At 36.4% G+C, this 27,650-nt stretch overlaps 1 protein-coding gene and 1 pseudogene across 17 annotated transcripts in view; both read left to right on the top strand.

Annotated features, from left to right (window-relative positions):
• B3galt1 (beta-1,3-galactosyltransferase 1) overlaps window positions 1-27,650 on the top strand; it is a 568,919-nt gene that overhangs the window by 203,131 nt on the left and 338,138 nt on the right. The window lies entirely within an intron of this gene.
• On the top strand, window positions 14,861-25,248 carry LOC128102282 (tumor susceptibility gene 101 protein-like; annotated as a pseudogene).

Below are 27,650 nucleotides of genomic sequence, written 5' to 3' on the forward strand. Positions count from 1 at the left end.
AGTCTATGGTTAGGCTGGCTGTGTTTGGTAGGGAAGAGAGGATGAAAGCAAATATGTAAGAGGGAAACTTTTCACAGAATTCACTTTCGAGGCACTCTATCTCCTAAACTTTCAACCATGGGACTATAGTAACTTAATAGCTATTTTTAAAAATAAAAGTAGAGGAACCAAGAAAACTAAGTTTATCTAGGTGTGATGAAGTCAATGGAAGTTGTTTTTTTTTTTTTTCTTGTTTGTGTATTTGTTTTGAAAGCAATAATAGACATAGCAAGGCTTTAGAAGCCTATCTGAGAAAACATCGTGAAAGTTTCTCTGGTTGATTTTCTGGACACAAATTTGTCAATACTGGGTTATAGAAGTGTGACTAGAGGATCCCATGGAAATGAAATAACATACAGTTCTCTATGGAAACACAGGAGAGTAAAATGTATAATGCTGATAGAACTGATTATGAGATATTTGGTCTATGCAAAATTTGAACATTGTTGGCGAAGAAAATTGAGCATTGGAAAATTACCTAGAGGTCATCAATAACTCTGTATGGGCCTGCACTGATGTACCCACCTCACAGGAGAACTGTCTTTCCATATGATCATCATACTTAAAGAACTTTGCTTCTTTTTACCATTTATGCCAGTGGTATGTAATATTGTAAAGTGTATAGAAATTTAATATTTTCAAACGATATAAAAGAAGGGATAAACTACACAAAATTAAAAACTGCCTAGATTTAGGTTTAGATGCAGTCTGGTGCTCTGTAAAGTGTATATCTGTCACTCTGAATCCACTAGAAAAATCATAAAGTGAATTTCTGAATTTATTAGGGAAAAGAGTTAGCATTTCAGAAAGGAAACTTGAGCTGATGAAGAACAAATTGAAAGAAGTACACTTTATGAGACCAGAAAATATGTAAACATATGCAATGATATGCACCAAATACATATACTGATTCATTTAGACATACAAATATTATCATTTCTAGGAGTGTACTCCAGTAGGAACTTATCAGGTCTTTATTTCCTCAAGCCAGAAATAAACAATACCAACAAATAGTCACAATTCTAGTAGCACATGGTGTAACAGAATATAGATAAAATAATGATTTTCTTGAGTTTTATATAGCAGATGGGCTGGACAGTAGAGATCATTATCCCACATCATCAAATTATAACAATATATGGATTTTTGTTGCATGGCATATATTGTGAACATCTAATTTCATCTCCTAAACAATACTAGACAGTATAAGACTATGGAAGCTTTATGTGTGCCCACTACTGTGCTGACTGTATTGAAAAGTAAATATAGAATCATTAAACATTGAGAGACATAATCATAATGAGCTGACATTAAAGGAAAGTGGTAAGGAAGCTGATATTACTCGGATAAAATATCACCATACTATAGTTTTATAACAAAAGTAGAAATGTCAATGAACTTGAAGAGATAAAAATTCCAATAACAAATCTTGGTAAATCCAAAAAGACAGTTTAAGCTAAAAATGAATTTTAATATAGCATGATTGGAGAGAGAAAATTATTCAGAAAAACTTTTCAAATTTAATTACATTAAATTATATTACTATTAAATCATGTATTAGTAAGTATCTAACAGCAGCAGGTAGGTTAATGCATTGTAATATTCATTATCTATGTACCCCTGGTTATAGTATTTAATAATTTTAAATAGTATGTGAATTATAATTATTTAGTTTATTTTAAAAATCAGGCAACCATAATTGTCTACCAATGACAAGACTTTAGTAAAAGTCTTTATATGGGTTTTTCTAACAATTTACTTTAGACTGGATGCAGTATCAGTAACAGAAATCAATTTTTTAGCGTTCTGACGACTTGAAGTCTGAAGTCAGGGAGCCAGAAAAATCAGGCCAATTTATAGGCTCCAGATTGCTGACTTATCCTTATATTCTTACCTGATAAAAAGCACGAGAAAGCTCTCCATGATTCCTATTATCAGTCACATGTATGAAGGCACCACACTCATGGACTAATAGCATCCAAAAGCCACCCAACCATAAATGTGTGTGGTTACACTGAAGTCAGGATGGAAATGCTTCGGTTAGGTATGTGGGGCACAACCCCATAGTCCACAATTATAGAATTAAATTTCATTCAAAATGTTTCTTTTTTCAGACATGGTCTTCTTTATTGTTTTCTCATCCTTGGATAATAAAGATGTTCATTACAGAAGAACTACCTTTTTTAGGATCATCATATTCCAAGTTTGGAAATGAATGTCATGCACCAAAATGCATTCTAAAACAGCATTAAATGGTTTATTATGAATACAGTTTACAAATGTTTGAGAGATAGCATATGGTGCTTTGTATTTTCCAAATTTTATATAAAGAAATCACAAAGAAAATGTTTAGTAGAATTTAGTCATTTCATGAACTAAGTACATCAAGATAAATTCATATATTTCAAGTACATCAAAATAAATTCAAAGACAAATTAGTATAAAATGCATCTGTGAAGATTGTCAATGATTTATTTGCATAGGAAATTAATTAGTCTGTCTCATTCTCTCCTAGATAGTTTAAACAAAAAAATGTATTACAGCCTTACTGGTAACCTTTTATTCTCAGAAAAAGAGGACATTTTGGGACTTTTACTATAGTAAGTGAAAGAATGGATATCCATTAACTAACTTGGGGATGGTGGTGGGAGAACAGCATCTTTGGAGGTAAACTGCAACTTAAGATACATCTAATAATGCAGAAAGTTCTTACAAATCAATACACACAAAAATCAACACTTGGAAAGAAATATGAACTATATCATATAATTAATTTTAAACTATCCTTGTAAAACCAACTCTCACCTAAGTGGGAATAAAAAAGATTCTGTTCTGGATTCAAATATGAATGACTATGCCTCAGGAACATGGATTCAGGCTACCCAAAACACAGTGTTCCACTGTAGCAACCAATTTATAAATTTTTTTTTTAATTACAGAACACAAGGAAGTCATGAACCAAGGCATTTTCAAATACAGTGGTGGAAACATCAGGTAGGCGGGTTAGGGGAGAGCAGAGACGTCTCTGCTAGAGGCTTCAGATACTGTCTGACGACATTCTGAGTTTTTGGATTGCTAGAGTCTGTTGGTCTGTTAGGTTTATAAAACCCATAATGTTTCAGATGGTAGTCACAAGGATGTCAATTCAGATGCAGAAGTGGACAATGAATGACTATTAAGATGGCTAAAGGTATCTCAAGGTAATTTGGCTTTAAATCTGTAACTTTGAAACTCCCAGTAATAATGACTTTCTAATCAGTCACTCAGACTTGCACTTTCTTTGATGCAGTTTCCTTATTTCTTGGGACTTCTGTTCACAAATAATGTCAAATGGCTACAATGCACATAATAAAATCTAGGCTTACCTGTAATAAAATTGAAATTAAATGACTGACATATGAAGCAGTTATTTTACACACACACATATAAGATCAAGCACTTTTCTAAAATAAAAAACTGACTTATTAATAAATAACAAATGATTAAAAGTTCTTCCCTATAGGAACTTGCATTTTAGTGGAGGGAGACAAATAATAATTATAAGTAAGGAAAATATATGTTGTATATTTTTAATCATTTCATCATTTCTGTTTCCCTTTCCTCCCTCCAAAGCCTCCCATACATTTGCCTCCTTGCTCTCTTTCAAACTCATGGCCTCTTTGATTAATTGTTGTTTCATATATGTAGGTATATGTATAAACATACATATTCCTATCTAATCTGCTCAGTCTGTATCATGATACTTGTGTGCATGTTTCAGGGCTGACCATTTGAAATTGGGTACGTGGTTTGTATTGTCTTCCCTGGGGAAGACTATTTTTCCCACCCTCAGAATTCTTTAGTTGCCTGTAGTTATTTGTGTAGGGTTGAAGTCTCATGTGCTTTTCTTGTCTGCTTTGGCATGTCTACTGCTGCTGCCCTTGTTCAGCACATGTTTAGGCATCCATGATAGTGAGACTTGGTGAATGTCGCTTCTGACTTTTCTGGAAAACATAATCTTTCTGCCCACTCTTCTGCAAGGATCCCTGAACTCAGGTGCAGAAGTTCTTGTGTATATGTATCTATTGGGATTGGCTCAACAAGTTGGTATTTTGATTTGTTGTGATTATCTAAAATGGTCTCTGTTGCAAAGAGAAGTTCTCTTCATGAAGGGTAAGGACTACACTTATCAGTGGATACAATGACACATATATATAATGTAGTTAGGGATTATGCTGGTTTAGTAAAAGGTTGTTGTAGGTTCTCCTCCAGGATCCATGACTTTGTTAATACTGAGTAGTTGGCTAGGTTTCCAGTACATGCATGATTTTCCTCTTATTCAGCAGGTACTAAACAGTGTCAATTACTATTGTAAACGAAATCAGGGAAGATAGATGGGAAATATTGATGTTATAATTGTACCAACAGTATGGAATCTTTTATTAAGATCCCCAATGGAGACCTTTCTAAGAGAAAAAAAAATAAAGCAACAACATTGAATTTAAGCTCTAGAAATGAGACAGCAGACATGTCATGCAGAAAGCCAGCTTGAAGCATCAGTAAGTGCAGATATTTTGATATGAAAATCTGTCTGGCCAGTGAATAAGACATCCACTGTGGCTTTAGTAGTCTAATTTGAGATGGAAAAGTAGAGGATGAGATTGAAAAAGCTAAGGGGTGAATCAATAATAAGTCACATGTTCTTTACAATTAAGGAAAAAGAACGTGAACTCAGAAACGTAAGATTTGGATTGCTTAGACTAAGGAAGGGTTCCTCTATATAAAAACTTCTTCTACGTAAAATATAGAATGAGTGAAGTCAAGTACAAAATCCACCTGTCACTTAGGAGATTAAGATAGAAACATCAATGGTGGTAGTAGCTTTGCAAGAGCATGTGAGGATATATTGGAAGGTAGATTTAGTAGGATGTCCTGACTCTCAGATGTGGAAAATGAGAAAAAAATATCAGAATATCTATCAAAGCCTACTCAAGACAAATTATTATTCCTGCCCTTTGTAATTTTTTCCAATAAAACATACATCCAAGCACCAGCGAGACATAAGCGAAACAGTATTTCCTTCAAAGCTGTGTGCTGTCTGCACAGCTCTTTGTAACATCCTCTTTTCATGTTTAAGCACAAGCTCTAGTTTTAATTTACACAAACCCATATGAAATATTGCTTGTATAGAAGTCATTTCAGTTATGAAGCATTTTCTCTATCTGATTAAATATATAACCTAAGATGTCTTTCCCGTGAATCCTTTTTCTGTTTTGTTTTGTTTTGTTTGTTTTGTTTTGTTTTTTTAGAGACAGAGTTTCTCTGTGTATCTTTGGTGCCTTTCCTGGAACTCACTCTGTAGCCCAGGCTGGCCTCAAACTCACAGAGATCCACCTGCCTCTGCCTCCCGTGTGCTGGGATTAACAGCGTGCACCACCACTGCCTGGCATAAATCACATATTTTTTAACCTAGGTATTCTAGATAAACTAGGCACATCCCTCTGAAATCATTCTGAAGAAGGACCACCTTCTGCTAGTAAATACCAATTGTTGTACTAGGAATTTCAATGATGTGTTTACACAGAGATCTAACTGTGCTACCTCTTCCCAGAATAATTAAAGGAGTAGATTTTATACCTGTTGCTAATCCTTACTTCCCAAAAGAATCAAATGTGACTTTCAAAAGTTTCTCCTAAAGACATAGAATGATAGAGTATTCATTAACTGCAATAGGGACAACAGTCAGGTGGGCAGTCCCTGCTCAGTGAAAAAGAATAGAAGCCCAGTTTTCATGGTCATATTTGAAGCACAGATTACGTATTCAGGTAGAGACATCAGTTCAGTAATTGCTGTGGGACACTAGAATTCAGGAAGTTATCTGGAACCTTAGTATAAATTTGGGAATCATTAGCATATAAATAATATTTAAAATCATGAGATAGGAAGTGATCACCAGAAGATTGAGAACAGATTGAAAAAAGAAACTTAAAATAGGAATCCTAGAATAAATAAATAGAAAAGGTAAAGTATTAATCATCTGAGTATTAAATATATTTAGGATTTAATTAGAAATTGTATACATCATCCATGAAATAATCACAGAACTGAGTAAGGATGTTTTACTAGTATTTCCTATTCATAATAAGATACTTAAAAGAATCAAATGATAGAAAATAATTGATCTTGTGAACAAAAACATAGAAATAAAGTAAAATAGACTCAATATCATTTAATTTAAAAAAAAACACCCCAAACACATTTTTTTAACATAGATACTTTGTTTTAATTGGGAGAGTTTTCCAAATGTTAGTAAGGGATTATTCATATGTGGCAAGCTTTCAGGGATTAAATATATTGTACATCAAAAATAAGTGAAACAGGAAAAGTATTAGAATAGATCAAGTTTTCATAGAAAGTTTTAAAGTAGTTCAACATTTTAAAAGCATAAAAGAAGTTTGATAATTACATATATGTAATCTTTACTTAAAATTATTTCTGTTATTGTAATAGACATTTATATCTTCATCATTCCTGTTTCATGGGTTAATTTAAACTGAAAACATCTTCAAAACTAACAAGTATTTTATGAGCAACTTTTCAGACATTTAAACTACATTTCAAAGTAGAGATAAATTTTATCTCTACTTTGTAAATGATCTAAAAATGTTTAGAACACAGCAAAAACAGCATCGTGGTTTCTAAAACAATTTTTCATAATATGTTTTCTGATTATCTTTTTGTCTTTTCTTTAATTATGAGATTATAATCTAATTGCATCATTTCTCCTTTTCCTTTTCTCTCTCCAAACCATCCTATGGTTTCTTGCTATTCTATGTTGATCATATTCTCTCCTCCCCAACGTTCTCCAAGATTTTCCTCCTGCACCCAGCTTCCTGTTCTTGTTCTCTCTCTCTCTCTCTCTCTCTCTCTCTCCCTCCTCCTCTCCCTTCCCCTTCTCTCCCCTCCCCTCCCCTCCCCTTCTCCCCCTCCTCTCTTCTCCTGTCGAGGAAAAAACAATAAAAAATTAAAAAAGTCAAACAAAGCCAAAAAAATGAAAAAATCAATAAAACAAAATATACCCAAAGAAAACAAAGAGCAACCATGTACATGGGTGCATGAGTACACACACACACAGACACACACACACACACACACACACACACACACACACACACAGCAAACAAACATGGAGTTCATTTTCTGTTGGCAGCTACTCCCAATAACATGCTATTTTAATTTTGTTTTTTTTTTCTTACAAACAGAGTCTCACTAGATACCCCAACTTTTCTCAGACTCATAGTGATCCTACTGCCTCAGCCATCTGCATATGGGGATCTCAGGCGTGGATTACTTTGTCCAGCTATGTGGTACTTACTTTTGGTCATTCTTTGAAAAGAAACAGGATGCCCCCACCCACAGATCTTAAAATTTTTCTTTAACTGTTCCCTTGTCCCCAGTCAAAATAATTTCACTATAATCCAAATAGCAACACAGTAATAAAGGCCACTACCACTTGCCATAGTTAGCAGAACTAGCTGCAAACAAGTACATTTGGAATTGATATTTAATAACAACATGCATTTAATAACAACATACCATTTAATCTGGCATTGTAATTAAGCAATGTAAAACACATAGAAGGGTAACAATATTGAGTTTAGAATCAAGCAACTGATGTTGGCTCCTAGTATGGAAATATGGCTAAATCACCAAAATGCTCTAATCCACATTTTTTTAAAATCCATAGCATGGGACTAATAATTAGATCTACTTAAGGTTTAGAAGAAAAGAGAAGCAGTAACTTTTCATAACTCTAAAGTGCGGTGGTGTTTCTTATATTGATTATCTTACTATCAGAATCATCATGATGATTTGTTTATTTTATTATAAACCAGAACAAAAAAGTATAAAATACAAATATCAATGTTTTGATAATAAGAAACTGATTTGACTGTTTTACTAGTATCATTTATTTATTCATTTTTATGAGTTGTCAGCTTTATGTGATGCTGCATGCATTCATCAAAATAATACTTGACAACAAAAATAAATAATGTCTTCCTCAAGAACTAACACATAATAGAGGTTGGAATGCTCTGGGAAACTAACACTTTTTTTTAGGTCATGGAAGCAAATAGATTTCAGCTAGATACTTCTAGTAACTGAGTATGCTCTGACTTCAAATGTTATTATTGCATTCAGCAGCTTGAGGCCAATCAAGCATCCTTGAAAAACCAAATACTTTAAGTGGGAGGTGTTTGCTTCAAATTGTCATCATATTTATGTTGGAGTTTACAAAGGAATTCTAATGATAAACCATTGCGTAGTGTTAGTTAACAGCTCTACTGATTAAACATCGACTCATAAGCCATAAAATTACAGCGAAACATAAATCAGAATGCAGGAAGTGCCTCTGTGAACTGATTGCACCTCAAGACTGATGAGATTCCACTTATTGTTTGGATTTTACACTGAGAATAAAGCCACCTCCAATGCCGTTTATCAGTATGGAGTTAGCTGTGCTTTGGCCTCTTATTTACCCCAATTACATTAGTTTCCTAAGGAAATTAAATGCATCATAAAGCATTTCTAATATGCATGCTATTATATCTGAGCTTTTGGAGCCTCCTTCAGGGTCACACTTAACTGGACGATCCAAATACTTTATTATAAAATAACCTTTATGTTATGTGGTTAAATATTATTCCAATCAAACAATAGCTTCTAAAAAACCCCACATTTATACTAAGTCCTAAGAAAAGGCTACCTAGATGTTCAAGATCTGCTATCTAAGTATTCTGATCATACTATCACAAAGTAAAGATGGGAAATGGATTTTTATTTTTTTCTTACCATCCTTTTAGATCATGTGTGTCCATTTACAAAATTTTAAGTTTCATATGTAGTTCCTTCCACTTTCTTACCAGTGATATACTGTTTATAGATAGAGAGTCTAGTATATATGCTGAAACATCATAGAATCATTTGTGTTGTATTCATGGGGACTTTTTCTTTCATTGGGCCTTTGTTCCTTATTGTCTGATGGAAGAACTTCCATTGGATTGCTCTGCCCAACATCTTGTTTCTTTCCATGCCATCCTTGACTTCTGCCAGAGAGAGGTCTCTAAAGCATATATTGGAATTCTGATCTTGCTTTTGCCAAAAACATTTTAGTGATTCCAAATCACATTCTGATATATGTGATCATACCTATCCTCCTAATTATCAACTCTGCCCCAAAGTGCCTATCACATTTGGCACATAGAATGCCTAAAACAGTACCTGACACAGAGTAGAAATTATATAAGGTTTCACTGTTATTTTGTTATTGCTGTTTCAGTCAGTCTTTGTGATACCTCCACCCCTGACATCTGCAGCCTTACAAACACGTGAGAAGGCAGCCATGGTGATATGATCATACCCATTTAGCAATCCTTTGAACATCTCATCACTGAGATTCATGATTATTCTTCATTCAATTTTGTGCCTGGTCATCCTAGGTGAAATATAAATACTTCTGTATATATGAAATTCACTACTCTTAAATATGAACACTATATTAATGTACATAAAGGCAGATATTTGATTTGCTTACTTAAATTCTGCAATTGTAACAGAAGGACGTGCCATTCATTTGGTGCTTGCTACATACTTGAATAATGACTTTTGTGACGTGGAGGTAAGGATGCAAACTCTGCTCTATTACAACAGTAAGGCACTTATAACTTCCTTCTTTGGCATGACATTATTGATGTGATTTCTCAGGCAGCTAGAAGGAAACCCAATGCCCAAGTCTCCCTTTCTCTATAGGGCTAACAGAACAGCAGCAGCAAACCCCAGTTAGCCATCAAAATCAAAAAAGATTTTCTATTTTCTAGTAGAGATTGTGTTGGCTTATAGAAATTACAAGAAAACCTTCTCAACACAAACTAGCTTTCCATCAGGAAAGAGTTAAATAATATAGCAAGTAACTACAGTGAATAGATTTGTCCTACCTGCTAATCCTCACCAGCTGGTAAACTACCCATGCAATTAAGAGCTGGTTTTCTGAAATTTTATATGCACTTTTTATTTCCTGTTTTATAAGTAAGCCTCTTAATTTTTCATCGATTTCCATTTCACTGAGAAGAGCAGTTGTCCAGAAATAACCCATGAGTTGCATTATCTAATTTAATGAAGGTAAACTTGAAGTTCAACAACCAGCAGACAACTAAAAGTGAAACTTCAAATTACCTTTGTAATGGGCTTAAGCTTTTGCCACCTCCTGTGAATCCACCAGCTTATGTTCCTGGACAGAGGTTAGGAATAATTCTAGACACCATTCTGGATTTCATGAGCAAAGCTGATATTTCTGCAGATCAATCTATTGCTCAGCCTCTCACAATTCTAGGCTAAAAATCCTGTCTCAGATCTTCAGAGTTCGACCTCTGCTTGTATAGTCCTCAAGTCAAGAAAAACAAACCTTTTATTATATCAGTAAAAGCGTATTTGATTTCAGTATCTGAATTCTCCTCTCCGTGGCTAGACAGAGGATACAGTGTGCTTGCATCAGTAGACCTTTGATCATAAGTGCCATTCAGGGAAGAGATAAGACCCAAATGTAAAGAAAAGGGTTAAGATTAAGAAGATTAAAAAAAAATCAGACATTAACAAGTTTTCTTTGGGTACATCAGGGCACACCTTGGATATCCTCACAGATAGGGAATTAGAAGCTAATAAACAAACTACAGAACACTAGGCTGTGTTCAGATTTTCATCGGAACAAAGCAGACACCATCTTTTAAAGAGAAAACAAATAATCGCAAAAAGAGTTCCCAAGATGATGTGCTCAGTGACCGCATGCTGAAATTTACTAGGTGATTTGCAAGCCTTTTTCTTTTTTTTTTCTTTCTGTCTGTCTCTCTGTCTTTTCTCACCTGCTTGCCTGCCTCCTTTCTAGTCTTTTCTTTCTTTCTTTAAAAAAATTTCCCTTTTATTGAAAATAGATTCTTTTCTCATACAATATATCCTGATTAGTTTCCCTCCCTGCTCCTCCTCAACCCCACCTCCTCTCCCATTGGATCCACTCCCTTTCTGACTCTCATTAGAAAAGAGCCGGCTTCTAAGGGGTGACAACCAAATCTAACAAAATAAATTATAATAAGATCAAACAAAAGCCACTACATAGAAGCTGAACAAAGCAAACCAACCAAAGGAAAAGAGCCCAAGAGAAGGCACAAGACACCCTCAGGATTACCATAAAAACACTAAACTGAAAACTAATATATATGCAGAGGGCCTGATGCACACCCATTCGGACCCTGAGCTTACTGCTTCACTCTCCTGGAGTTCATATGAGCTTTGCTCAGTTTATTTAGTGGGGCTTGTACTCCTGCTGTCCTCCATCACAGCCTGCTCTTACACTATTTCTGCCTTTTCTTCTGTGGGATTTCCTGAACTCTGAATTATGGACTTTGTTTGTCTGAGAAATCCCACTTAGAGCTCTGTGTTCAAAGTCTCTCCCCCTCCCTCCCTCCCTCTCTGTCTCTGTCCCTCTCTGTCTCTCCTTGTCTTTGTCTCTCTCTCTTTCTCTTCATATTGTATAGCTGTGGGTCTCTGTATTTATTCTCAAGAGGAAACTTCTCTGATTATGGCTGAATAAGGCACTGATCTATGAGTTGATTGACTTGCTCACAGTTTAGTTTTATGTCTCGAAGAGTTACTCTTTAAATCCATTTTTACATTGGTTTCTTGTAAGACTCCAAAATAGTCCTTTAAAGGTCTAATAACTTCTATTTCTTTCACTACTGTAAGCTATTTGCTGTAAAGAATAAAATGAATAAAATTTACATTAAGCTTAAGGAAATAATTTTCCATTTGTTGATTTTTGAATAAGTAAATAGGAGTCAACTAAATTGGCTAGAATAGGATGGTAATGATATTAAAATTGTGAGTTTTATTCCCATATGAAGAAATCATGTTTGAAAGAAAACTATTCAAAGACCATAATTTGGATTCCCAATGAAATTCTTAGGAAATAAGATGCATATCAGTTTTGAAAAATGTGAAGAAAACCAAGCTTCAGTTTTTAACCGAGAGAAGACAAGTATACTTAAAAAAAAATTAAAACATGTAGCTCATCAACAGGCTGATAACTGCCTCATCTTCTATGAAGACCCTCATCATCATGTAAATAGGCACTTAAGAGAGCATGGACCTGGCTTATTCTTTAACTCCACACCACTGGAAGTCTCTTAGAATCCATGGGAACAGGAGCTGCCAAATACAAAGGGTAATTGAGAAATGGCCTCCTGCTAGAACGATTATTAAGAATTATTCTCTAAGTACCGTAAATGTTCTCTCAAACTGAATAATACCAACTTGAAAAGTATTTAGATCTATATAAGCTATGTATAAACAGATAAACAATGAAACTTAATGTAGTTTTAACCTTTTCCCTTTCCAATCTGAACAAATCTATATGGATAACATTATACTTATATTTCATGTCTTCTACATATTAACTAGTCATTAATATATTAAAAGTGAAACTTAAAAAGCACAACTTCATTTTAGAATTATTGAAAATATGATTTGACTATTTGGTTTTTCAAACTTTAAACAAATAATATAGATTTTAAACAAAAACACAGGGTTATTGTGAACAATTTCGAAAATATATAAGAGAACACATTAAATGAAGATGTGAAATATTCATTATCCCTAACATTAAACATAACCAGATATTTTTACTTTCTTTCTGTTTTTTAATAGAAGCCAATTTATTAAAATGAAAACTAGAATGAACATAGCATAGAAAAATTATAGTCTACATGCTTCCCTTCCATAATTGTTTTCTAATAGTTGTTATGCAGAGTGCCACTTTAATAACTGCATAATGTTTTGACTTGTTTCCACTATTAGAAGTAATGCTGCTGTGGATGTTTTGCTACAAATCTGCTCAAATTTTTATCGGTTCTTTAGTTAGGACTGAGCATGTTAAAAGTTTTAAATGAAGACTGTATCACAAAGTGCTAAACTATTTCTCTTTTTAGTGAAACCACCTCAGATTACCCCACCACTAACATCATACAAGAGTTCTTAATTCTCATTTTAAACCTTAAGCACTTCAAGTTTATTCAGTTCCTAGAACTTGTTTGCCACAAGTTTACATCTTTTTATGCAGATTTACATAAAATGCCTATAAGTTTTTCTATAAAAACTATATTTTATATAATATATAAACTATGAAAATTTCTATATTTTATCTCCATAAGACAAAAGTCAGGCAGCATTATTTTCTTTTTTTTTAAATTTTTTATTTTTATTTTGCAATACAATTCAGTTCTACATATCAGCCACGGATTCCCTTGTTTTCCCCGCTCCGGCCCCCCTCACCTTCCCCCCAGCCCACCCCCCATTCCCACCTCCTCCAGGGCAAAGCCTCCCCCGTGGACTGAGATCAACCTGGTAGACTCAGTCCAGGTAGGTCCAGTCCCCTCCTCCCAGGCCAAGCCAAGCAATCCTGTATAGGCCCCAGGTTTCAAACAGCCAACTCATGCAATGAGCACAGGACCCGGTCCCACTGCCTGGATGCCTCCCAAACAGATCAAGCCAATCAACTGTCTCACCCATTCAGAGGGCCTGATCCAGTTGGTGACCCCTCAGCCATTGGTTCATAGTTCATGTGTTTCCATTCGTTTGGCTATTTGTCCCTGTGCTTCATTCAACCTTGGTCTCAACAATTCTCGCTCATATAAACCCTCCTCATTCTCGCTAATTGGACTCCCAGAGATCCACCCGGGGGCTTAGCCATGGATCTCTGCATCCAGATCCCTCAGTAGGTGGATGGGTTTTCTAGCATGACAATTAGGGTGTTTGGCGATCCCATCACCAGAGTAGGTCAGTTCAGGCTGTATCTCGACCATTGCCAGCAGTCTGTTGTGGGGGTATATTTTAAAAGATCTATTTCAGTCATTAAAGATTAATACAATCTAGTAAATTAATGAACACAGACATATACCAAATTAAAGTATTTATTTTTGTGTCATTCAAACTATAAAATTATTCAAATATTGTCTAAACTGTATTAAAAGTTATTATAATAACCATTATAGCAATGAAATCCATAATATGTCCATTATGAGATTTTTAGAAAGGAAATAAAAACCTAACTTCATGATATAAGCTTAATGAAATATTCATTAAATATTGAGTCACTAAATACTCAGATAATAGAAGATTGGGTCTAAGAAACCTGTTGGGATTTTATTGAGATGACAAAATGAATATAGACATTTATGTCCAGAGTTGGTCATTTTAGGACCCACATGTTTCTCGCGACTTTCTTCTTTACTTTTGTTTTTTACATTTACTACTCTTTTTCCATTCAAGTATATCATATTTGACTGAAATACTTAAACAGAAAGATTGTCAGATTTTCCAGAAAGTTCTTGAATTTTCCATTCCCAAATTGTAAGCTAACTATAAAAGTTTTTGTTCTATTAGGCCAAGATTTTGCTTCCTAAAAGATGTATTTAACTAGACAGAAGATATACCCAGAAAGATGTTATATTGAAGCTTTTCTTTTTTATTACATTGCTAAAATCATTTCTAATCAGTAATCTCTGTTTCATTAATATGGAAATAAACTAAAATTTGCTTGATTATTGGAATATTTTATTATTTTGAAGTATGTGTGTGTGTGTGTGTGTGTGTGTGTGTGTGTGTGTGTGGTGGGGTATATGCATGTGAGTACATGTACCTGGGTTGGTCAGCTTCCGCATATCACATTTGGTATTTATTCTTACTTTTGTTTGAATCAATATATTTTATTTACTTTTTTTTTTTTTTTTTTTTTTTTTTGGTTTTTCGAGACAGGGTTTCTCTGTATAGCTTTGCGCCTTTCCTGGAACTCACTTGGTAGCCCAGGCTGGCCTCGAACTCACAGAGATCCACCTGGCTCTGCCTCCCGAGTGCTGGGATTAAAGGCGTGTGCTACCACCGCCCGGCTTCATTTACTTTTTTATTGTGTGTGTGTGTGTGTGTGTGTGTGTGAGAGAGAGAGAGAGAGAGAGAGAGATAGAGAGAGAGACAGAGACAGAGACAGAGAGAGACAGAGAGACAGAGAGAGACAGACACACAGACAGACACAGAGACAGACAGACTGACTGACTAGGGGCACTCATGCATGTGCATAGCAGAAAACAGCTTGCAGGAATTGCTTTCCTCTTCTATCTATGGGTCTCAGGGATCACACTCCGTTTTCTGTGACCCCATACCTGGTAGGGAGCACCTCACTGAGCCCTTGCCAAACACTTAAACCACTACTTAGCAGCTAGTTCAACTGTTCTAAGATGAATCAAACAATACTGTAATGTTATCTCTATGAGGAAAACATCTAATAGTTTCCATTTGTAAAACTGTGTTCCCTTCCATTTATATCCTATAGGAATTACTTCCAGGACATCAAGGATATTAAAACTTAAAGAGGTATGACAACAAACAGACCACTTAGCATCTCTGTGTCTCACTTTGTATGTCATATCATCATTGAAAGATTCTGATGTGAATGGAACAACCTGGCTTATATACATGTTTTGTTAATTCTTGTCTTCAGGTCCATGGAATAGTGGTAGTATGTGTTTTTAAAAAAAGGCAACTGTATTCTATTTTGCTGGAAATAAGAGACTAGATATTAGAACACTCTTTTTGTTGTTGTTTGGTTTTGTTGGTTTTCTAAGCAGGAATTTTACATTTCTCAGAATTCCTAGGGGTCCTTCTGTGTTTTCAGTGCTGTGTTTGACTGTGATCTGCTTTACACCTCTTGTCCTCTTAGGAGCAAAACTGTTCTAAGGGTTGTCTAACATTGTCTAAAATCCCTGCCGGTCAATACCTTCTCTAAACTCCCTGCCATCACTCTTTATGTCTTTTATTTTTATTGCTTTGTTCCTACTATTACAGTGAAACTTCTGTACTCTGTGTTTCTGGTAGCCTCTGACCTTTGGGAGCATGTGTCCTTTATTACTTTTCATCTTACTTAACGTGACTACTGTCTTCCACACATTGGTCACATGATCATCACTGAAGGCATTCTTCATTTGCCCCCCGCTCCCGCTCTTCCTTCTGTGTCTCTAACAGAATCCTCTCAGGTGTTTTATCACTAACACCACCATCACCATGCCTAAAGCTTGAAGCCTACAACCATGTTCTCTTTCGAGCTGATTTCCTTTTTAGTATCTTGAAATACTAACTATACAGTGACAACCTTCAAGTTAATATTTTCATCTCACATCTGATAATCCAGCTGTGTTCTTCACAAATATTCCCTTGTAATCTCCAATAGGACATCTGATGGGATTCTCAAATCCAACATTCAAAACTTGATATCTCCCCAGAAAAGCACCCCCAGAAGTTTTATCACATTGATGGCAAATTTATCTTTCTAATCATTCAGACCAAAGTGCTTAGAATCTTCCCTGTTTCTTTGCTTCTTTATAATGGATCAAGTCTTATTGGTTAAGTCTTGAAATATACTGCAGAACTCAGCCACTTCTCAGTGCTTTTTGCTGTATCTATTCCCAGCACATCTTAATATCACTCCTGTTCAAGCTTCCACCATCTCTTACCTGGGTTCTTTCTGTAGCTTACAGTGTGTCTTCCATGCCTCTCTCCCACATCCAGTCTTCCTTTCATATAGCAACTGAAGCAAAGTGGTTGCAGCATAGTTCTCTGCTATCAGCTTCCTAGCTGAAAAGCTCACTATGTTTTGGATACTATCTGATATCTATCTGATATCATGATTCTAGCCCATGGCACTTTCTTGATTAAGCCTCTGTTTACTTCTCTGTATGAATCTCCATGTGATGATGACACTTTGCTATCACATGAAAATTCATTTGATCTCTGGGACATTGACCTTAGCTTGAACTGTCTTCCTTTAGATATTTGTAGAATTGCTCCCTCATTCTATGGAAGATTTTGCTCAAATGTTTCCTTACTTGCTACTATCAACTGGCACTAACTAAAACGAATCTCACAGGTCCTGATGTTTCTTACCTGAGTGACTTACATTTACTATACTTGTATTCCTTGCCGTTGTGATGATAAAATTTTCCAAAGACAGCAAGTGAAGGGAGAGGGATTTATTTGAGTTCACAGGTTGTGAGTAACTTGAATGAGATGTCTCCCCACCTCCAACAACCCCATTCAGGTATTTGAATACTTGGTCCCCAGTTCATGGCTGTTTGAGAACGCTTAGGAGGTGTAACCTTGGTGGAGGAAGTATATGGAGAGGGGGCAGGTGTAGGCTTTGAGACTGATTTGAGTTCCCTCTCTCTGTTCCCTGCTTTGGTTTGAGATGTGAACTTTTAACCGCTGCTTCAGCCACTGTGTCTTATCTACCTGTTGCCTCACTTACCCACTGTGATGATGATGGACTCATATCCCATCAGAACCATAAACTCCAAGTAAACCCTTTATTCTATGAGTTGCCTTGGCCATGCATTTTGTCGCAGTAATAGAAAAGTTAGTAAAACACAGTTCAAAATACAGTCTGTCTTAGCGGAGAAGTAATGGCACCAGGATCTTGAAGCAGCCCGTCACATTACTCCCACAATCACAAGAGAGCAATGAATGCATGCTGCAGTATGGTGATATTTTATTTGTACTGAAATGTGATTTTATTTGCATGTTAATAAATAAAGTTGCCTGGGGTTAGAGCTAATAGCAAGCCATAGCAGAAGCTGGGCGGTGATAGTGCACGCCTTTAATCCCAGCTCTTGGGAGGCAGAGCTAGGCGGATCTCTGTGTGTTCAAGGATACTGCCAGCATGGGGACACACGCCTTTAATCTCAATACCAACCATAGAAGACCTGGAGGTCTGTACAGACAGGCAGTGACAAGGAGGTCATGTGGTTGGGTTTACAACCAATGAGAAGGCAGAATAGAAAGTCTATAAAAAAGACAAACAGGAAGTAGCTCTCTTGCTGAGGGGAAAGAGCAGCAGCAGTGAAGGGTAAGGCTTTTAGCTCTTAGCTATTGCTCTGACCTCTTGGGCTTTCATCTTTGCATTGGCTCTGTGTTTCTTATTTAATAAGATGGTTACATCTACACTGCAGCTCAGGTCCCTTTCTGGGCTTATGTAGTAGACAGGATACTAGCCATGGAATGACCTCATCCACAATGAGTGTGTCTTCCCATCTCAAATAATGCTACCAAGATAACCCTCCAGAGCCATGTCCACAGACCCATCTGCCAGGAAGTTCTAGATTCTGTCAAATTGGCAATAGTAACAATCACACATCTTTTTTTCTACACTCCACCAACAATAGAATGCAGTTCATGAAAGTATATTCTTTCCATAACAGTTCCCAGCTCTAGATCTTTAACACCTCATGGAGAGTAAGTGACCCTTTTACAAATGTTGTATAATCATGGTGCCATATATAATTGTTACTTGAATAAAGCCTTAAGCTTCTTTTGTACTAAATGGGACAGAATGACTCACGTTCCATGAATTTGGTATTTGTTTCAGCAAGGCCATGAAATAGCTATTAAAAGTGGAAGAATTAAGCACAGAAGAGAATCCAGTAGCATGTTTGAGCCAGCTTTCACTCTTGACTCCTTAGACTCCAGCAGCCATCTGTCTTCATTAAATGTTTGTCTGTCCGTCATTACTCTTTCAGCCTTTCACACCCTTTATGGAAACGTTGCTCCAATATTTAATTTTTCTTGCAATTGAACACATTAAAAAAAAGGTTAAATCAGATTTGGCCACAAGATTTTAAACTCTTTTCTTTTGTCGATTTGAGAAAATAAAGAATTCTGCATACAGACTGTTATCCGCATGCTCACTGTTGGCATGAGCAGTAATCCTAATGAACTATTATAGAATGAATCGCACGTGGACAAGAAAGGAAATTCTTCCAGCCATCTCAAGCATCAGATAGCTTTAACCAGGACAAATTTTTAAAGTCAACTTAATTAATCTAATTTAGTTGTAAGTGTTTCATTCTCCACCAAAACACAGACGCCACAGCTCAGAGAGCAAGTGAGCTGTGCCAGCTCTGAAATTTGATCTCAAGATCCTTAATGTCAGTGCAGTGACAAGCCCATCTCAATGAGAAGTTCTGAACTATTCTTCTTCATTGGGTTACTGGAGATACTCGACATAAATATGGGAATAGGTTGGGAAGGTGTGGCATAGGAGACAGAGAGGACCCCAAACAGAAGTGAAGATGGTGTTTGAAGATGTCGGCGTTTGATCCATTGAAAAAGATCATACTTGTCTTTTTTCTAAGTTACTCCAGAGTAACTCAGGTACTCAAGGTATGAAAATGGACCTTCAGGGGTCTTGGTGTGACTGTGTGGTGACAACATTATTAAAGCTGGTCAAAAAGGCTTACCTCAATAATTTTTGTTTTAAATGGTACAAAGTATAATTCTTATCGCAAAAATAATATATAAATTTCAATAAAACAAGTAAAAACATGAGTTTTAAAAAGTAAGCAAGTTAACATTTTATGACTATCTAGACTGAATATTTACATTTTACACTTCATCCTTGTCTTCTATGCATATTTAACATATTAATGAAAGTATAGTGTCAGCTATACTCTATAATTAATTAATATGACAGTGTATGCCCATTCTTTACAGAAAGCTTTTGAACTCAGGTAACTAATTTTCTGTTAGGAATCATTGAGTCTGTGTTGATAAAGAATACAGGCATATAGCCTATTCTACAATGTGTCTTATGTCAGACACACAATGTCACAGTGCTGGGTCTATTTACAGTTGCTAAAACTAGACCTCAGTATTACCACATTAAGTAGTTATTGCTTAGACTCCTTTACAGCTTCAACAGTTCCTTGGGTACTTTTTCTTACTATATAAACTTTTTCTATTTATATCCATTTTCCTTCTTCCTGGAGCACAGCCTTGAAAAGTTCTCAAAGTGTGGTCTTTTCCTGATAGTCCTCTTCATTTTCATTTCACTTGGAAACTTCTCTCCTTTTCTGGTTGTGTAGCTAGGCGTATGATGTCAAATTCAAAAATTAATGTTTTCTTCTTGGTATTTTGAAGACGATACACCACTGTCTTCTAAGTTCTACTTTTCTCTCATTTCTTGGTCATTCTCCTTTTTATGACTGATACCGATTATCTTCTTTGTCTGAGGTTTTCTTGCCCTGCTTTAAGTTATATATATTCTTTTTTTATACATTATGTTCAAGGTCTCCAGCTCCGAGAGAACATGATGTTCATCATTCTTTTTAGCCTCATCTCTGAGGAATATTTCTTCTTTTGTCCTTTCTCTTACCTTCTGATATTCTGGTTAGAAGTAGGCTGGACTTCCACATTTGACTCTCCACATCTCTTAATTCCCTCTTCATATTTTGCCTTTTATTTTCTCTTTCTTGAATATTAATAATTTCTATAGATGTATCTTTAGTTCAGTTACTGCTTTAAAAAATAGATTGTGTTGATGGGAAAGACACAAAGGAAAATCAGTGAAACTTTGTGAAATTTGTCATTCTATGTCCCAACATGAGGATAATGGACTAAAACTCTGAAACTGTAAATCACCTCAATTACATGTTTTCCTTTATAGGAGTTGTCGTGGTCATGGTGCCTCTTCACAGCAATAGAAACCATAAGTAAGACAGAAATATATATGTAGGTGAGCATTTTAATGCATAAAAGAATGTAACCTATTAAAACATCAAAAAAACATCATATGTTACAAATTTACAAGTAACAAGTGGCATCCAGAAGGTATGAGTACATTTCATGTTATGGGGATTGAAAGGAATGACTCAAAAAGCCCTGATAGGAATGGACAAAACTATGAACCACCAGGAGGACCTTTAATCTTTCTTTCAAGTAACCAAAGAACACAACCATGCAGAGAAAATAGTATGTATACAGCTTTTCATACTGGAGGATGTTAGGTTGCCACTAAATTGGATAATTCTAGGTAAGTTTGTGAAGAATTTATAGAGGTTACCATTCCTACAATTTCAGTAATCAAATGTGGACTGGTAAATAGAAAGGAGAAGGAAATGACTACTTATTAAGCATTTGTGATATTATGCCTAATGATAGGCTTTAGATGTCAGGATGTTGAATATCAGGGAAAATCAAGTTCTGTCACCTGACAGAGATAATGTGATGCTTGGATTAGGTACTGTCAAGATAGCACATTTTACATGGGAAGAGGCAGCATAGTCCCCTGAATTTGTTCAGTCTGAAAAGAAGGCAAAACATCAACAAAAGGTTGATAGAAAACACAGTGATATTAACAGGCATTTGTGGTCATGCCTGGAATTTGCTATGGCACTGCCTAATAGGAATAAAAGACTGGCATTAATTGTGTCTGCAAAGTAATTAGGCTCCAGTGTTTTTTTCTTTCATATAAAAAGCAAGCTCCAGATTCTGACTGTATTATTTCTGTTAAACAACTCTTACTATTTAGGACATGATAATAAGAGCATTTAATAATCAAACTGTAATTTACACACAATTAGTGGTATACAAGGTCAAAAGGTTCACCTTCAAAATTGTCTTACTCAACAAAATATGTTCAGTACAATAAGATACTAAATTCATATTAGAAATCCAATCTCCTAAATGTTAGTTGAGCCAAAGAAAAGAACAAAGGAAATTGAAAGAGGGAATGATTAGGAAAGTGTGGGACAGTAGAAGGAAGTAAAGAGTGTAGTAATAATTTAAAAATCTTTTATATTTATTTTGATTTTCATTGGATATATTCATTGTGCATACTGCATGTTACATGAGGACCATCTCACAAAGGATTTACTTTCCCAACATCCTTCTACCTTTTGTCTCCTCCCACCTTTCATGTTAATACCCTTTGTTTTCCTAGTGAATTTCATTTGTGCTTACATCTCATATGTACATACGTGATTTCATGTATTTATATTAACAGGTGTCATTAAAAAGGCATGATAAGTTTTTATAATGTAGACAGTTAAAATTTTTGTTTGTTCTCAAATAGTAAATGCACTAATAGGAGCACACAGTCCCACCATCCCACTCATCACATCTTCATCCTGAACGTTTCTTGGTGTATCCCACGGCTACCCCCTTGTCTTACTCATTATACCATGGAATCGTAATTAAAGCAACTCTTGCGTTAGAGATTCAAATGTAGTTTTCTGTTGAAAGGAGAGAGAAGAGAAAGGAAAGTGTGTAAAACAAACAGAGAAGATGGGCTTCCTGTTTGGCAGGGGCGGGGCAGCGGCGATAGTCTGGAGGCCTGGGGCAGCCCCAGGGCGCTGACCCTCTGCCTGCAGGGATGGAGGGAAGCACCATGGCAGTATTGGAGAGTCAGCTGAAGAAGATGATGTCCAAGTTCAAATACAGAGATCTAACTGTCCATCAAACTGTCAGTGTCATGGCTATGTACAAAGATCTCAAACCTGTATTGAATTTGTATGTCTTTAATGATGGCAGTTCCAGGGAGCTGGTGAATCTCACTGGAACAATTCCTGTGCGTTACAGAGGTAATACAAATAACTCACAAATTTTTTGGAAGTTGCTTGCATGCACTTTCTGTTTTTATTTTTGTTAGCTAATATTATTTCCTTCTTGGGTCTCTGAGGGAGTTGAAGATTAGTTAGTTATAGTTGAAGGTTAGTTAGTTATAGTTGAAGATTAATTAGGATAGAAAGTGAATTAGATACATTTTGGACTTAACAAAATAGGATAGATAATGAAATTATTTTCTCTGAATTTGTCAAATACAATTGGACTAGACATTGTTTAGACATTTATTACTTGTATATATTGTATATAGTCATTGTACTTTTGTATATAGTTTTTCTTTTGTTAGTTATAACCTTTTTCTTTTTTTTCCTTTTTATTAAAATAGAAAAGGGGAAAAAAAATAAAGCTACTATCTCATAAAAAAAAAAAAAAAAGAGTATAGAATTCTGTAGTGGGTAGCTGTTCCAGCTTTGACCTTGAAGCACTGCCCCTAGAGTGACAGCAGGTAACTGCCTATGACCTGCCCTTGGGGCATGGCTGAGAGGGAGCCCCTTAATACTTGAGGTGCGTACCTGTTTGGCCCTTCTGGATACCTTGTGGTCCTGGAAGCTGGATGGGACACCAAGCCAGAGTTCTCCGCTGAATGGTACCTCATCTCTCCCAGATCCTGTAACCAACCCCTTTTGGCTGTAAGTTACCCCCAAAATAAATCTCTCTTGATTACCAGAAAAAAAAAAAATAATATTCCAGTATGCCTGTGGCTGCTGGACACATACCCATATAATCCCCCTATCTGTTTGTTAAGCCTACTACTAGTTCAATGACTATTAAAACAGGAAAGCGTGTGGATGCAAATGGGAAAATCTACCTACCTTATCTACATGACTGGAAACATCCATGGTCAGAGTTGCTGGAGCTTGTTCAGATCATAATTGTGATATTTGGATCCAGTGTTCTCCAGTGTTCTCCCGTCCCACTATTTCTGCATCCTACTGACCATACACAGCAACCGGGCCACCAAATACCTCCTACATGCCAGGCATGCTGAGTGGAATTTCTGCACATCCATCTAGATACCCTCCCAATCCCAGTGCTTATTCTGACTGTCCTTACCCACCTGCTGGCCCATACCCTGACACAACAAGCTCCCAGTGCCCTTCCCAGCCTCCTGTGACCATTGTTGGTCCCAGCAGAGATGGCACAATCAGTGAGGACACCATTCGAGCATCTCTCATCTCAGCAGTCAGTGACAAACTGTGATGGCGCATGAAGGAGGAAATGGATGGTGCCCAGGCATCGCTCAATGCCTTGAAACGAACAGAGGAAGAGCTGTAAAAGGGCCACCAGAAACTGGAAGAGATAGTTACACGCTTAGAGCAAGAAGTAGCTGAAGTTGATAAACACATAGAACTTTTGAAAAAGAAGGGTGAAGAACTGAGTTCTGCTCTGAAGAAAACAGAAAATCAGTCTGAAAATAATAACATTGATGAAGTTATCATTCCCACAGCCCCACTATATAAACAGATTCTAAATCTGTATGCAGAGGAAATGCAGTTGAAGACACTATCTTTTACCTGGGAGAAGCCTTGAAGCGGGGAGTAATAGACCTGGATGTGTTCTTAAAGCATGTCTGCCTCCTGTTCCGTAAATAGTTCCAACGGAGGGCACTTGTGCAAAAAGCAAGAAAGACTGCGGGTCTTAGTGACCTCCACTGACTTCTCGTCTCAGATGGAGATGGACCTCTTTGTAAAGCATTCTTTTCTTCTTTTCCTTTCTCTCATCAGTAGAACCCAGAATAAGTTATTGCAGTTTATCATTCAAGTGTTAAATATTTTGAATCAATATTATATTTTCTGTTTCCTTTGGGTAAAGACTGGCTTTTATTAATGCACTTTCTATCCTCTGTAAGCTTTCTGTGCGGTGTTGGGACTGACTGAACTAAATAAAATTTGTTGCAAATAAAAGAAAGAAACAGAGAAGATATCTGGTCCATTTTATACAGGATTTATGCTTCAAACAATTACAGGTGAGATAGTCATTCCGTAGAAGAGGAAAACCTGGACCTCTCTACTCAGTGGCTACAGTTGTAGGGACAGGAAGAACCTCCTGCCAGGTGTGGAGGAACAACTGGAAACTGACCCAGGAAAAATGAGGAGGAAATAGAAATTTTATCTGCTTTTCACTTCAAAATCCTGAAAAAAAAATTTTTGAGGAGTAGGTAATAGATCTGTTTACTTCTTGGCTGACTTGAGTTTCTGACAGTGTCCTTGACTGTCAGTGTCCTCGATGTCCCAGATTCCTGACTCAAGTAAGTGCTGTCTGGGATGCTGATTAAGAAGACAACCAAGAATGTTGCACCTACAGTATATGGCTGAAAGGGTAAGAGGAAGGACATTCTAGGAATGGTCAATATAGAAAGGGTTAAAACATAGACAGACAACAGTTAAGTACTCTTCCTTCAGTTCCTCCTTTCAGAGTTCTGTAATGGGACAATGATCTACCCAGTGGCAGAAGCTAACTCCTGTTCTCTCTTACCAAGCTTCTCTCTCCCCCAATCAACAAATTTTCACAACTCTGCCTCAAAACTTTTCTGACTTTTTCTCTCTGGTCATCTGAACTGTTTCTTACTTTATCATTGTGATCTGAAGTAATAAAAAAATCTTTGCCCTCCAAAGTAATTTTCAGCCATCTTATTCTAAATTCTTGGGTGTTGCTCTGAAGTAACCTATAGACCTCTGCAGGTTATCACTATGAATGTTTCCCTGATCACATTTTATTTATTTAGATATACTAAGATGTATACTGAAATTTATACTAAAAAATCCAAAGGAAAGATTTAAAAATTATTTTTTAAGATGTTTCAATTCACTGGATGTACCCTGAAAATCTCCTTCTTGAAGACTGTCTTTTATAATCCAGAAAGTATATGTAATCCTGCAAGGGGGGTGAGTAATCAATAATTCTATCCAGCTGTGATACCTATGCACTATTGCAATGACCAGAATGGCAAGATAGCCCTTAACCAACAGCTGTCTGTTAGAAATTAAAGAGCATTCATTGACTAGGAGCTAAACCATACCTCCTACTGTAAATGTACACAACTACTGGGACTAGTGAGGTCACGTTATCTTAGAACAAAATGCACTACTATCACTTTACTAGACTAACATAATTTCTAACTGCATTCTAGAATGTATCCTTATGCCCACAAATAAGTATAGCTTTCACTCCTCCTCAAAAAACTTCTGTACAGCAAACAGACCATTACAGAAAACCACAACTGGTCCTGATACAGAGAGCAATAGATCACGTGGAGCTCAGCCCCAACGGATACATCTACAAAACAGCTGCTGCATCTAAGGTTCAAAAAACAGGGGAGTAGAGTGAGGCAAAAAATACTTTAAGTGCCAAAAGACTAGAGTGTCTGCTGTGAGATGACAGAGTGGCTACGTCCATGATACCTCAACAACATAGCTACCTAAACAATGATAATATCGTTATGCACGCTTAATGTGGAAAGGAGGAAGTCTCACAGGGTTTCCACTCTAGACAAAGAGCTACAAGCAACTCATGACTTCTAAGAGATGGAGCCTCTCCCAGAGATGAGCCCCTTAACTGGTCATCCTATACAAAGTGGTGAACTCTGAAATAATATACAGATAGCTGCATTCAATAGACTCAGCAGGGTTATTTATATATTTATACGCACACACATATCAAAAAGAGGCCATCATTTTGAGAGATAGTAAGGGGAGCATGGGAGGGGTTTGAGGAAAGGGGCATTTGAGTGGTTACAGGGAGGGGGACCATGAAAGGGGAAGTGACATATTTTAATGAAAATTTTGATAAGAATTCTAAATCAAGTTAGATTTTGCTCAGTAAATAACACCTGTAAAAACACACAAATATATATGTACATAAACACACAAATATATATGTACATACTTAAATTTTGTGTCAGTATAAGTACATGTGTACATGTGTCAGCATACACATGTATTATACATAAATTCTTTGATTCATCTTCATTGAGTCATTGGACAACTAAGATTATTCCCTAAGCTCATCAAAATGAGAAACATTCTGCTTCTCCATCTCTCCCCCAACTCAGCCATCCCAATCCCTCATGTTTACATCCTTCATCCCCTCCTCTGTACTCCGTCTCCTCACCCGCAGTTTACCCAGGAGATCTTAACTATTTCCCCTTCTCAGGGTCCTCCTTGTTACCTGGTTTCTCTAGGGCTGTGAATTGCAGCCTGATTATCCTTTGCTTTACATCTACTAGCCACTTATGAGAGAGTACATACCATGTTTGTCTTTCTGGGTCTGGGTTACCTCACTCAGGATGATTTTTTTCTAGTTCCATCCATTTACCTATTCCCTATGGTGGGATGCCTTTCTCAGCCTTCATGCAGGTGGGAGGAGCTTGGTTCTGCCTCAACTTGATATGCCATACTTTGTTGACTCCCATGGGAGGCCTTACCCTTTCAGAAGAGTGGATGGGGATGGGGGTAGAAAGGAGATGGGAGAGGGAACTGGAGGAGAGGAGGGAGAGGGAACTGTGGTTGGTAGGTAAAATAAATTTTAAAAAATTAATAATAATTAAAAATGAAAAACATTCTGAACATTGACAGTGGGTTAAAATAAAGAAGAGCACATGAAGAGAGTCAGAGGAAGAACTGGACAGGAGAGATTGCTCAGCATTAAGAGCACTGACTACTCTTCCAAAGGAGTCTGAATTCCCAGTATCCACATAAAATCTTGTAACAGTCTGAAACTCCAGTCCCAGTAGATCTGAAGCCCTCCCCTTGCCTCTGTGGGCACTGAATGCATGTGGTGCACAGATATGTGCAGGATGCACAAACAAAACACCCATACTTATAAAATTTAAAAATAATATTTAAATTAGTGAAAATTCTCCTATGAGTGAGTACATACCATGTTTGTCTTTCTGAGTCTGGGTTACCTCACTCAGGATGATTTTTTTCTAGATCCATCCATTTGCCTGCAAACCTCATGATGTCATTGTTTTTCTCTGCTGAGTAGTATTCCATTGTGTATATGTACCACATTTTGTTTATCCATTCTTCAGTTGAAGGGCATCTAGGTTGTTTCCAGGTTCTGGCTATTACAAACAATACTGA

Source organism: Peromyscus californicus, unplaced genomic scaffold, assembly GCF_007827085.1.
Source record: "Peromyscus californicus insignis strain IS unplaced genomic scaffold, ASM782708v3 Scaffold_7__1_contigs__length_154581171, whole genome shotgun sequence".
NCBI classification, from domain to species: Eukaryota; Metazoa; Chordata; class Mammalia; order Rodentia; family Cricetidae; genus Peromyscus; species Peromyscus californicus.